Source organism: Varanus komodoensis, unplaced genomic scaffold, assembly GCF_004798865.1.
Source record: "Varanus komodoensis strain SLA01 unplaced genomic scaffold, ASM479886v1 scaffold110, whole genome shotgun sequence".
In the NCBI taxonomy this organism is placed as follows: domain Eukaryota; kingdom Metazoa; phylum Chordata; class Lepidosauria; order Squamata; family Varanidae; genus Varanus; species Varanus komodoensis.
Window position 1 is genome coordinate 168,547 of NW_025335318.1, and position 12,675 is coordinate 181,221.

At 48.9% G+C, this 12,675-nt stretch overlaps 3 non-coding genes across 3 annotated transcripts; all 3 read left to right on the top strand.

The window, feature by feature from the left end:
* Positions 1–7,240: 7,240 nt before the first annotated feature.
* TRNAL-UAA lies at positions 7,241–7,323 on the top strand. Its single transcript has one exon. It is a non-coding gene; the product is annotated as a tRNA-Leu (tRNA).
* Positions 7,324–7,499: 176 nt separating this feature from the next.
* TRNAR-UCU lies at positions 7,500–7,586 on the top strand. Its single transcript is given in 2 exon segments — positions 7,500–7,536; positions 7,551–7,586. It is a non-coding gene; the product is annotated as a tRNA-Arg (tRNA).
* Positions 7,587–10,332: 2,746 nt separating this feature from the next.
* On the top strand, positions 10,333–10,415 carry TRNAL-UAA. Its single transcript has one exon. It is a non-coding gene; the product is annotated as a tRNA-Leu (tRNA).
* The last annotated feature ends 2,260 nt before the right edge of the window (positions 10,416–12,675 follow it).

Consider the following 12,675-nt stretch of genomic DNA (forward strand, 5'->3'; position numbering starts at 1 on the left):
TTGTCCAGTTAAAGATGATGCCCCCCTGGTGCCTTCCACCTTTATTTTCTTGCCCCGGTGTGCTGGTTTATTCCAGCACTTAGGTATAATTCGTAATTTGCCATGAGCTTCTCCACCGGTACCTTGGCTGACTCTGTCGTGGGCCTGAAACAGGCTGGCTTCTGATTTGGCCTTGGAGGCTGACAGGGCCGTTCGTGCAATCCACATGGCTCACCACAGGAATGCCATGTCCTTGTGGGAGGAAGAAAATCCCTGTTTTGCTTACTGAAATTAGACCGTGACCACTTTCTGCCAGATGTGGAGCCCAGCCAACCGTCTGACTGGACTGGGATTCCTTTGGGCCCAGCGGTATCTGTTCACATGGATGACCGTTGGGCACGGGCATGCTGTGCCTGTGTGCTGTTTCTGCTCCACGCAGCTGGGACCCAGCTTGAGACTGCAGAGCCCTTCCTGTGAATACAGCAGTCTATTTTAACAGCACACCTGGAAAGCAGACTTAAAGTGTTTATCTTCCCAGCATAAGACAGGAATGGCTGGATGGTTCAGACTCTTCCTGTGTGTGACTTCTTGCCCGGTAAGCTGAGCAGGCATCTTCATGCCAGAGCCCAGTCCTGTGTCTTTAGCAGTTCCACACTGGTGCTCCCTTCCATGCAATCGAAGCAGAAGAGACTGCTCGATTGCAGTAATAACTGGGATTCTTGAGTTTTCACTCTTATTTCTCAGCATCCTACAACTGTGCCCCAGTGTTGTGCTGCAAAATCTTTCCATCTGTGGTAACCCATGCTAGACCTTCCTCTACACCCAGCTGCTGGCATACATTTACGAGCGTAAACTTTTCTGATTGGTATATGCATCTATTACTTTGCTGCAACCTGGAAACACTGGGCAGCATTCAATCCTGCCCATCAGCTCATGGGCCCACTTATTTTCCACCCACAGCAAGTCCCATAAATTCCGTTGTACAGGTGGGCCCTGCTGCTTTCACAACAGTGAATTAGCACTTCCAGGTACAAGCCCCAACTGACTGGAAACACTCATTCCTGTAAGGGGGCAGCTCAGCGGAGTTCCCTTACGTGAGCTCTGCCAAGCTGCACCCTTGCAGAAATGAGCATTTCTATTTGATCTCTAGAAGTGCTAAGCTGCTGTTGTGCAAGTGTGTGGGAACCATTTACAGAAAAAAATTGGTGGCACACAGTTGGATACTGGCCATATACAGCTTCATCTGTATCAGGTTGTGGACAGGAGATATTTGAAGCAAGGATTTAAAGAAGAGAAACTGGAAAAGGCAAACATTTATTTATTCAATTTATATCCTGCCTTTTTCCTACAAAGGGCTCAAGGCAGCTTACATCATTCTCCTCCTCCATCTTATCCCCACAACAACAACCCTGTGAGGTAGGTTGGGCTGAGAGTCTGTGACTGGCCCAGCCACCCAGTTGGCTCCATGGATGAGCGGGGACTAGAACCCAGATCGATTGAGTCCCAGTCCCATGCTCTTTAACCACTACACCACACTGGCTCTCTGTGAGGTAACAAAGGATTTATACAGTACTGGTTTCAGCCAAGATGCTGGAAGACAATGAAGAGATCCTAGTGAAATAGGATTCTATGCCACCCTTGGGTGCATAGCCAGAAATGTGGCATCTAGATTGAGAGAGGTATTACTACCACTCTGTACGACTCTGGTGCACCCGCAACTGGAGTACTGCGTCCAGTTCTGGGCTCCACATTACAGGAAGCGTATAGCCAGGTTGGAATCAGTGCAGCGTAGTGCCACACCAAATTGTAGAGGAAGTTGTATGAGGTGAGACTGAGGGAACTGGATCTTTTCAGCCTGGAGAAGAGGAGATTCTGAGGGGATCTGTTGGCAACATACAGGTACGGGGGGTGGGGGGGCATCACACAGAGGTGGGTCAAGACCTGTTTTCCCCTGCGGGGGACGGCAGGGTGCGTCCCAACGGAGCAAACCTCAGGGAACCAAGGTTCAATTTGGATGCCAGAAAGTACTTCCTGACAGTTAGGATCCCTAGTGTATGGAATGGGCTTCCCCGGGAGGTGGTTGAAGCCCCATCGGTGAGGGCATTCAAGGATAGGCTGAACATGCATATGGTAGTCATGTCATGAGCCGAGTGGGGAGTCAGACTAGATGGCCCAGGAGACCCCTTCTCACTTGCTCTGTTTCTGTTTAAATGTCAGGGTGTCCAGTTGCAATAAAAAGCCAGGGCCCCTGTACCTGTATTCACTATAGAGGAAAAGATTTTATTAAAAGTAATGCTGAAGGTCAGAAATACCTGATTTGGTCTGTAAATGCTCAGCTATATTAAATGTACTTCCCAAAATTTTTTTCTTCAATTCAGAATGTAACACTGAGTATCTCTGTCTTTGCACTGTGTGTTTGGTGGATCAGATGCACTAACGCAGCTGCTCTACAAGCTGAAGTACAAGCTTGGTTGCATTAAGGATGAAAAACAGCCTTCCACAATGTGGTGCTTTCTGAATGGGTTGGACTGCAACTTTCATAATCCTGTAGCCAGCTATTGTTCCATCTGGATGGCACCAGGTTCTGGTTAAAGCCCCTTACCTTTTCCAATTGACTTGCAAATCAGATTTTATTTGATTTACTGGGTTTATTTGCTTGGCCACTGTGAGAGCTAAATGCTAGGCTAGATACAACTTTAGTTTGATTCAGCAGGACTCCTGAGCTGATGAGTTTGTACATTTCAGTTAAATGCAGGTTATGTCAGTCATGAAAAAGCCCTGCTTCAGTTTGTATAGTTCTTTACATATGTACATCTCAAATGGAAACATTTTTGGCATTTCTTTTTCAGTGCTGTAGTGGTTCTGCTTTGGAAAAATTGGCAAAGTTACTCTTTCTGCTTGGTTTACTTCTCTCTGCTCTCTTTAATTTATGTGTCCAAGTGCTTCGCCGTGCCAGCTTAACTGGAATCTGTGGAATGGTTCCACTTGATCCCATCAAAGCCTGTGCAGTGGCGTTACTTGGGCAGGGAGAGTGAAAGCAAGGCAGTGCTAGGGATAAATATAGCGAGTAACTGATATGCATTTGGAAGAAGACTCTGCAACATTCATGCACTCTAGGCTTAGGCACCTAACCTTAACCCAAGCAGCCAAACAGTGGCTAAAGACATGGACAGGATTGTAGTCGTCTTGTTCCAAAATACAGAAACCCAACACACAATCGTGTATGGTGAGGACAAAGGTAAACATGGCTGGGTTCTTCCAGCGAGGTACTTACCCTAATATAGTTTGGATTTTACTATTGGAAGGTTCAATTTTTGCTGCCAAATATGAGCTGCTAAAAATGAAACAGAGCAACAAGGCAATCCTCCATGTCTACTTACACAGAGGCTCCATTACATTTAATGCAACCCTCCCCGTTAGTAGATGGCGATCGTGTTTGCACTCATCTGGGCAGAGGCTTCACTGCACTCAGACTGACTGCAGAGACTGCATGCATAAGAGTACACTGTAAATTCTCTCTGACTCTTCTGGCTAAAGAGAATGATACAGTCCATGCGTCAGGAGCAAAGCAAGGTATAAATATAGCACTGCCAGACTCTTGGCTGGAGGCAACACGCCCAGTGAGCTTTCATTTCTACTGCTCCACAGGAATGTTCTTTTTTTGGAACTATTTGTGGTATCACTAGAAAGGGAGAACCTCAAAACCTACAAAGAACCGCAAATTCTCTACTTTCAGTAGTTTATGCCTAGAAGTGTGAGGGACTCCAGGCCTAGATGGCCCACATGCAGAATTCAAGTGGAAGATAAGCAGCAGGGCCAGCTGTATGGCTAGGCGGAGTAGGGCAGCTGATCTGGGATGTTACCAATGGGTATTCTTTCTCGGGAGGTGCTTTTGGGACTTTCTGCTTCCAATGCCAAAATAACGAGGGGCATTTGGGAACCCTGTACTTTGTGGGAGGTGCGGACAAGATAGAACAAGAGGGCTGACACCATGGGGTGGCAGGGTTGGGCACCTGCCCGGGGCCCACTCCCCAGCTGGGGCTCGCTAGTACGAGCTTCACAGCCTGTGCCGCCTCCTCAGCCTTGCAACCGGCTTGTTCAGCCACCTCTCATTCTGGCCCAGCCAGCCTGGTGGTGGAAAGGAAGAGCAGCAGCGTCCACTGCCTGCCTGCTCGCGTTCTGCCAGCAAGCCAGCCAGTGGAAGGGCAGGGATGCCAAAGGGCACGAGGAGCGATCACAGCTCCTGGCAGCTGTGATGGGAAGGCAGCCTCACTGAGCACGGAGGGTCCCACTGAGAGTGTCTTTGCCAAGGGCCCTCCACAACTAATTTGCTGTTTGGCTTATTGAGCAACATGTCTTGGGCTGACCCAGCAGCATATGGGAGCAGGCAATGAGAGCACCTGACGCACCAGTAGAAGACTGACAGCTCGAGAGGTTAGAGGGTAAGTTAGCAGGAGCTGAAACAGGCCTAATATTAGGCAGAAGCCTAATTCTCTTGGAGGTGGGGAGCAGAGTAGGGAGACTGCGCTACTTCAGACTTGCAGGGACAAGTACTACACAAAGACTCTTCCCTCTAGAAAGCTGGGAAAAGCTGGAATCCTGTTCGGGAAGTACGGCTCCAGCCTGTCTTCCTCCCACTCACTGGGTTTGCATGTGCAGAACGTTTTCCCTACTTATGTGGCCAAACACTCCCTTACATAAGCCCCCCTGCCTACCTATAGCCCAAGGCAGTTTTACTAATCCAGTGAGAGTTAGGCTAAGTGTGCTGATTGCTTCAGGTGATAGATCTTTTTTGAGGAGGGGCAATATTAAAGGTTAGGCAAATGGTCAGTTACAGAGTACCCTATTCTCAGAGAGTGGGTTAGTTTTGTTTTGCATTGTTTAATTTTGTTTTTGGCCACAGGGAGAGGGCACTGCTTGCCTTTTCCACCCCTGAAACCAACAACAGTTAATACAGGCAGGTTAGGCTCAGGAAACCAAAAGACCCAGTGGTTGGAATCATATTTACCATTCTGTGTAGGATGCCAAAGTTGTTGGGTACTACATGTCAGCTTCTAATGTTAGGAATCAAAACTCCCTATGCAGCAACTCTGTCTTTTCTCCTTAACAGATTTTCGGTGGATTTTTTTTAATGGACAAAACAGAGGAAAACAACTTTGGCTGGACCACATGTGAAATTCTGTCACTGAGCAGGGCAATTGCACAATAAAAGTGTTGACTGGCACCCACTATTTGTGGCATGGAATGCCTGTTTGCAGGCCACAAGTTTATGAGCTCACTTTCTGGGGAGATGTCAGTTCCCTTTTCCATCTGCTTGTGGACCAAAAAAATTAAGTTGCCTCTGTGTTTACTGGCTTCAGCTCCTTTAGAAAAAGACTAAATAAATCATACCTAATTGAAAATCAGCTCTTACAATCTATTCAAAATGCTTTTGGTTTTAATGTTTTAAAGATCCTGCAAGAAATCCACTAACAGTGCAATCCTTCCCTTCTGTGCTTGTCATGTTGCCCTCTTGTGGCCAATGCTGAGAGTCGGATTTGATGCTCAGGTCAACACTGCCACAAATGTACAACCTCTGTTGGGCTGGCAGGAGGGCCAGGAAACATGCCTTCACAGGTCATGGGAAAAAAGAAAACTCTGCTGCCTTTTATGTGTCAGTGATGTGGACGCATACAAACATCCCTGTCAGGATTTCCTGTCTCTGCAGAAACACCTGCATGTTATTTCTGGACAAACGCTTCTTGCTTGCAAGTCCATCGTTGTCACTGAAGTGACAGGCTCTGAAAAGATCCTGGGCACTGGCCCTCAGGACCAAAAAAAAAAAAAAAAGGAAGTATATGCAAAATCTCCTATGCTCTACAGTCTGCATATATATCTTTAGAAGACCCTTTTTTTGTAACAAGGGATATACAAGTCAGGGGAGAGAGATCAGAGATGGAGGAAAGAAACCTCAGGCAGAACAATTTGGGACAGGGTGTGTGTGTGTGGGGGGGGGATGCACCTGATCCAGAGGAATCAGATGCAACAGGGACAATCAGGGCCTCTGTTTCCATAAATGCCTGGGGATAGCCAAGTGAAGGGACAGATGGCATTCCAATGATTTGAATCTCCAGCTCTAGTGGGCCACACCCCAACTCTACCTCTGGTGAGTCAAAACTAAATTCTCTGGGCCAGAGGGAGGAATTCCTTCCAATCTGTCATGCCAGTCCTGGTGGGGCGCAAGCTCACTTCATTGTCCACCAGAACTTTTAAAGTAGTATGGAACAACTGCCAGATAGGAATGATGCAACCATCACCCTGCCCAATATGTGCAATTCTATCACTGTCACATTGGCAAAATTCAGTGTAGTTGAAGCCTTTTACGCAGAATCATTGGCCTTAGTTGACATGCAGACAACTCTTTAATTAAGGGCATGCTCCCATGTAACTTTAGAAAAAAGGCTTACTGCTCCAGCACGTCCCCGCCATCACTTAGCCAAGGCTTAAATCGTGCCAGGTTTAGGGCCTTGGCTTTTCACACCACGGATGCCCCCCAGAATTTGTGCACAGGAGACTCAGAGTGTGCGCAGGGCGCGTCTCCCTCATCAACAAACTTTCTCCTTTCTCACTCGCAATGAAATGGTCGAGTTTCCACCCAGACCCTGCACCAGTCCTGCACGCAAGCAACGAAAGTCCTCCGGCGCTTAATTTCCTTTAGTTAAAGCAAAAGAGCTGGAATCTAAATATTGTCCAGCGGGCCGGAGTCACGGGATCTCAATTGAAAAGAAGGGTATTTGGGTTCTTGCTCTGGAGCGAGGCAGGGAAGCCTCACCGGGCCCACAAACGGTATCTCTCCGCTTCTCTGGACGGGAGAAAAAAACGTGAGATAACACGGGGAGATCGTGGCTCCCAAAAGTGCTTCCCCGGTTCCCAAGGAAGGCATAGCGCTGTCGGAACGGGCTGCAAACGCCAGGCGCTCAGGTATGCAGAGGGGACAGGTTGATGCATTGCCCCTTCCGACCCTCGCTAAGCATTGTGAATGCCCCTCCCCACCGTCCGGTAGGTGGAGCGCCAGAGCCCAATCCCGTTTCCTGACTCTTAGTACGCGGGAAGAGGTGGAGACATTAAGAAGGACTTTCAGGGCAAAGCGCAAGCACGACTGCGGGTTGCCACGCAGAAACAGGCGCTGGCGCTTGCCGGCCGTCGCGTTAGTGCTAGTAAAGGAACGCATTTGAAGTCCACCCAATTCCAGTGACTTAAACAAGTGTAAACAGAGCAAGGCACCAGAATGGCCGAGTGGTTAAGGCGTTGGACTTAAGATCCAATAGACGTATGTCTGCGTGGGTTCGAACCCCACTTCTGGTACGGAGCGTTTTCTTCCGCAGGACTGCGCTCCTAAAAGTCACCTCTGTTATTAAAGTCAACCCAGATGCAACGAGCCAGAGACGATCGTTTCGCACTCCCCAGTAATTAGCTGGAAATTTTATGCTAACCATAAGATAAGTGCTATTTTAAGCGCCAGAGGAGCACCCTAGCGGTGTGGCTCTGTGGCGCAATGGATAGCGCCTTGGACTTCTAGTGCTGGGTAAGCGATTCAAAGGTTGTGGGTTCGAGTCCCACCAGAGTCAATCATTTTGTAGCTGGAACCAAAGTAGAATGGATCCCAGTGCTCCTTGCGGAGATTAGGTGAAGCAGGTTTTCTGCAGAAATATGCCAAGTCCTGCTGGATGATGTTTCCGAGTGGTTGCTGTGGGGCGGTATAAGTTCTCCATCCGGATCTAATACGTTGATGCTGTGCGTTGATCTTGATGCTGTGCGGTGCTATTTGAAAGTCCGATATGATCCCTCTCAGACCAGACTAAAGTTTAGATTATTCAGAATGGGAGGAATAAATAGCAGCTCTGCGTTATTCCCGTCAAAAGTGTGTGTACCCCCTCCGGGTGCTCATATGGTTTCGTAAGTAGGCAGGCAGGCAGCCTCAGTTTCTCCTTCATCCTTCCGTATTGGTGAAACGGCAGAGCCCCTCCCCGCGCTCCTCCAAAGCGAAGGGGTGGCGTGCAGCCACTTGAGACGGGTCAAAAATGCAGACATTTTGCCCCCCAAATTTCGACCCCGTCCCGCCCTTTGTGCCAACTCAACTGACGAAGAGACCTGGAGAACTCACAAGCTTGCGTTCTGTCGAGGGTTGTATATTGCTCCACTGTGTATTTTTGCGTTTTAATTTAAGCGAAGTACCTCGTAAAGAACAGCAGATGCTAGTGACCATTGCAGATGTAAGGAGGCATTTGAGCTAGAACTAGACAGACCGGGCTTATTATCGATTCCTTCCGGGGCAGCGAGTAGCTCTTAATCTCTTTTCAATGCGCGGACAATACACAGATAGTTTCCTGAACCCTCAACTGGTTAAGGCGCTGGATTTGCAACCTTGTTGGTTCAAACCCCACCAGATGCGTTAGATCTTAGTAAGAGGAATTCAGTAGCCCGTTTTTCTTCTAATTCTTCATCCCAGAGATAGCTGGAATGCCTTTCCAAGCCAATGTAGTTGCTACATCTGACCTCCCAGAGTTCCTTTGAAAATCTCGCGCCATGCTACCTATAAAATGAATGGCATTTTAAAAGCCAGAGTCCCAAGGACTGAGATTCTGTGTGCAATGGATAGGACACAAATTGCAAGGTTGCAGGTTCTATTCCCACTAGGAGCAGTCTAGAAAAGGGTGAGGGAAACCGTGTGCAATCTTAATTTATTTAGGTAAAACTGCACACCCCAAAGAAATTGTGCTGGGTTATTGCGGCTGTCCTTGAAATAAGGTAGCCCAAAGCACGGAGGCGCTCAGCTCACAAGGATGCCCGATTTTGCTAATGCCTGCCCTGCAGTGGTGAACCGGTGCAACTGGGCGAGCCCCCCTAACTGATACTTCAGCTTTCCAGATCTTAACAATAAGGGATGGGGAGGAGAATGCAGCGCTCGGGTTTCGCGTGATACTGCCTTATATCGCTACTGCGGTGTGCAAGCTCTCCATCCGAGGCGAGGCTCAAACCAGCACGGCGAGTTTGCTCCTGGATCGCCGCTCCTTGCGTCTGATGCCTTCAGCGGAAGTGTAACGTTGCGCCAGTGCAGGGGAGACTGAGCGGGACGGTTTGGCGCACGGCAGCTGCTCTGAGCCCTTCTGGTTCGGCGCTTTAGGACTGCTCGCTCGGCGGCTCAGCTGGCTTAAAGCCTTTCCAGACTAGGCTGCGCCTAGAGAATGGAGGCTCTCCAAGGCAAGGTCCAGAAGGTTTGTTTGTTCCATTTTCATACCGCCCAATAGCCGAGGCTCTCTGGGCGTATAGCAGGTCACCACCTGTAGACACGTGTTGTGCATCTAGCTAGTAACCTCTGAGAGAAACATACTCCGTCGTTGCGTTGTTTCCATAAAGTGTCACGTAAAGAACTTGCTATTTTAAAATGGACCGTGCTGGACCTGTTTGTGTTCTCTGTTTTATTATCAGTTTCATGGAACATTTCAACTGCCCGAGTGTGCTTCATGGGTTATGCGGTTATGTAAAAAGGTGCTGGACTACTACTACCAACATTCCCAGACATGCTGGGAATTGTAGCTCAACACTTCTGGAAGGCACTAAGTTGGAGAAGGCCAAAAGCGTTGAGGTTTAATTTGTGTCTCGCATATCTTCTGAATCTCCATCTCTGCTGAATCTCTGAAACACCATTGCTGAGTCTGGGAAGGTGGACAATAACCTCTGCGTATGTGCAGAATCCTTCTCCCTCGCCACCCGGGCAGAGCTTCGATTTGCAGTACGGATACTACCGGAGACAGGAGGCTGTGCTGGGCGGACCGTCTCTCTGAGAGGAGAGGAGGGGGCCCTCCGCCAGCTTTCCCCTACATCCAGTGTCACCGCCCGGGGAACAGAGAAGACCACCCCAGAGCACGGAGAGGTCGCCTCGGTCCCAGAAAGGCCACGAGCCAAAACAGCAGCAGGTTTGCTCGCTCACGGGGCCTCTCCAAGGGCCTTGCGGGACCCGGACAGCGCAGCCGGGAAGCGTCGAAAGTTCCCGGCGTGCCAGCGCACGGGCGAGCTAAACTCTTCCACGTCCCGCCTCCGTTCGGTAGGCCGCGCCATTGGAAGCATCGGGGAACACGGAGCGGGATCCGGCGGCCTGGCTCTTACTGCGCGGGGCTGCCGGAGGGGCTCGGGAAGGAGAGGAGGCATTTCAAGGCAAAGCGCAAGCACCACCGCGGGTTGCCAGGAAGAAATACGCTCTAGCGCTGGCGCTGGGCGCCCGTTGCGTTAGTGCTGGTGAAGAAACGTGCAAGAGACATCCAGACTTGGGAACCCAATCTCAGTGAGCTGAAAAGGCCATGTCCAACGTGAGACACCAGAATGGCCGAGTGGTTAAGGCGTTGGACTTAAGATCCAATAGACGTATGTCTGCGTGGGTTCGAACCCCACTTCTGGTAGGGAGAGTTTTCTTCCGCAGTACTTTCGTCCCGAAACTTAAAAAGTGGTAACTGTGGTTATTATTAGAGCCCCTTTTGTATGGCTGCTCCAACTCTGTAGCTGTAATTCCAAGATGGAAGTATCTCCCTCCTTCGATCCCACTTATTTCAGATTTTTATGGTAACTCCATTTTAGGAATCAGAGAACAAGTTAGGGCTTTTGCCCCCCGTGGCAAAATGGGTAATGCTCTGGACTTCCTGGGTAATAGCATGATTCAAAAATTGCAAGTTCAAAGCCCCACTGGAATCAGTGCTTTTGAGATGAAAATAAAGTTACAGCTGATCCAAAAGCCTTTGAAGATGTTGGCGGACCTTGCCCAGATCAGAATATATGAGCACACTGGCAGCTTCACCTGAAAGTTCTGGTCCATTGGATAATTTGCTGCTGGGATGTAAAGGAGGCTTTGGGGAAAGCTGTGTATCTGCAAGGGCTCTCCAGGTTGTCAGAAGGAATTTTTCCGACTACCCAGAGATGCCAGGACCTGGGATTTCTGCTTGCAAAGCAGATGTTCTACTGTGGAGTTGTGGCCCTCTGATCCAGTAGAACTTTTCCACTGGCTGAATCGAGAGTATGTGGCAATCGTTGCTGATTTCTCCATCCTCTGCCTCCCCTAGATCAGGGTCCCAGGTTGCTCTAGAGCAGGGGTCTCAAACTCGCGGCCCGCGGGCCAATTGCCGGGACGGGCGGGGCACGGGGGAGGGGCCCTGCGGCCTTTAAAGCGCAGGTGGCGCCCGGGCCGGCCTCCGGATGAGCGGCCCACCCCCACTGCAGTGGTGGAATACTTGATGCGGCCCAGCCTCACCCAGACTCTACTTCCAGCGGTCCCCAGGTAAGTTGAGTTTGAGACCCCTGCTCTAGAGGGCCCCCATGAAGCTCCAAGGATTTTGAAGTGGGGATGGCAGGATGAGGACAAAGTCGGTGAAACTTGCCTCTTGTTCCATTCAGTCACGCCAAGGCTTCGCTGGATCAAAAACCACCTGCTGATGAAAAGAGCGCTTCAGTGTGTGCATGATTTTTCCTGGATTCATGCCAAGAAACATGATTCATGGTGGCTGGGTAGGGACATACGGAGTTTGTTAAATTTGTTCTGCCTTTATTTTGTGGATTGGCAGGCAGCTTTTCTTCTGTAGTCCGCTCATTGACACAACTGGATTTTTAAAAGAATGTACAAGAATTTAGTTTGACTTGGAGCAATGCGTATGAGGCTAAGTTTGCATTTGCACAAATCCCATTCCTCACCTCTCATGTTAAACACATACAGAGAGACACACACTGTGCAAAACGGCAGAATCCATGTAATGTGGAACAGGCCAGTTCCCTGAGAATCCACAAGTAAGAGTCTTAGAAATCTGAACTTGCTTTTTACCTATTTATCCACATCCCTATGGTTGGTGCTCATGTAGTACAAAAATCTGAAGAGACCCTAGTTAGGAAAGCTGTGCTATCCCTTGCAAAGCCATGTAAGCAGTGGGCACCTTGTAGAAGTGACTTCCTGACATGAATTCTGAATTCTGGGTAGTATTCCTTCCTTCCTTCTGTCCATCCAAGTTCAATAAGGAATCAGTCAGCCTCAGTTGCTTGGTCTACAGTGAGCTATCCAATGAATCCTTTGTCACCTGAATGAAAGTAGAAGCTCACAGAGAGCATTTGTGGAAGGAATTCTCTGCCTCTTGCCACTACTAGCATTTGCCATCTCCCACCAGAAGGCCTATACAGGTTGTCCATGAGGATATTAGTCTACAGGATGCATAATTTGCAGACAGCGGACATTTTTCTGCAGCTAATCCAGAGCCTGTGTGCAGGTGGATTAAGCTCTTTGAGCCAAGTTCTATCCTTCAGCAGGAGTAGGCAACTTTTGTCCCTTCAGGATTGTATAACCTACACCTCCCATCATTCCTCAGTTGAGTACACTGATTGGGACTGATAGGAGTTTTAAGCCAACACATTTCGAGAACCACAAGTTGCCCTCCCCTATTCAAAAGATACTGACAGTCACAGGACTTTCTATCCCTCTCAAATACCAAATGCTTTTCAACAGAGCACCTCTTCCTAGAACCTGCTCCATCCCCACTTTGCCTTGCTAACATTTTTTAACAGTTAAGGAAAAGAACTCGATACAGAAAGGGGAGGGCAACTCGATAAAGAAAGCAATGCAAAAAGTTGGCTTCATTCATTTTATATTAGAAGGTAAGTTTCACTGGAGCAGAGTTTTCATTGCTT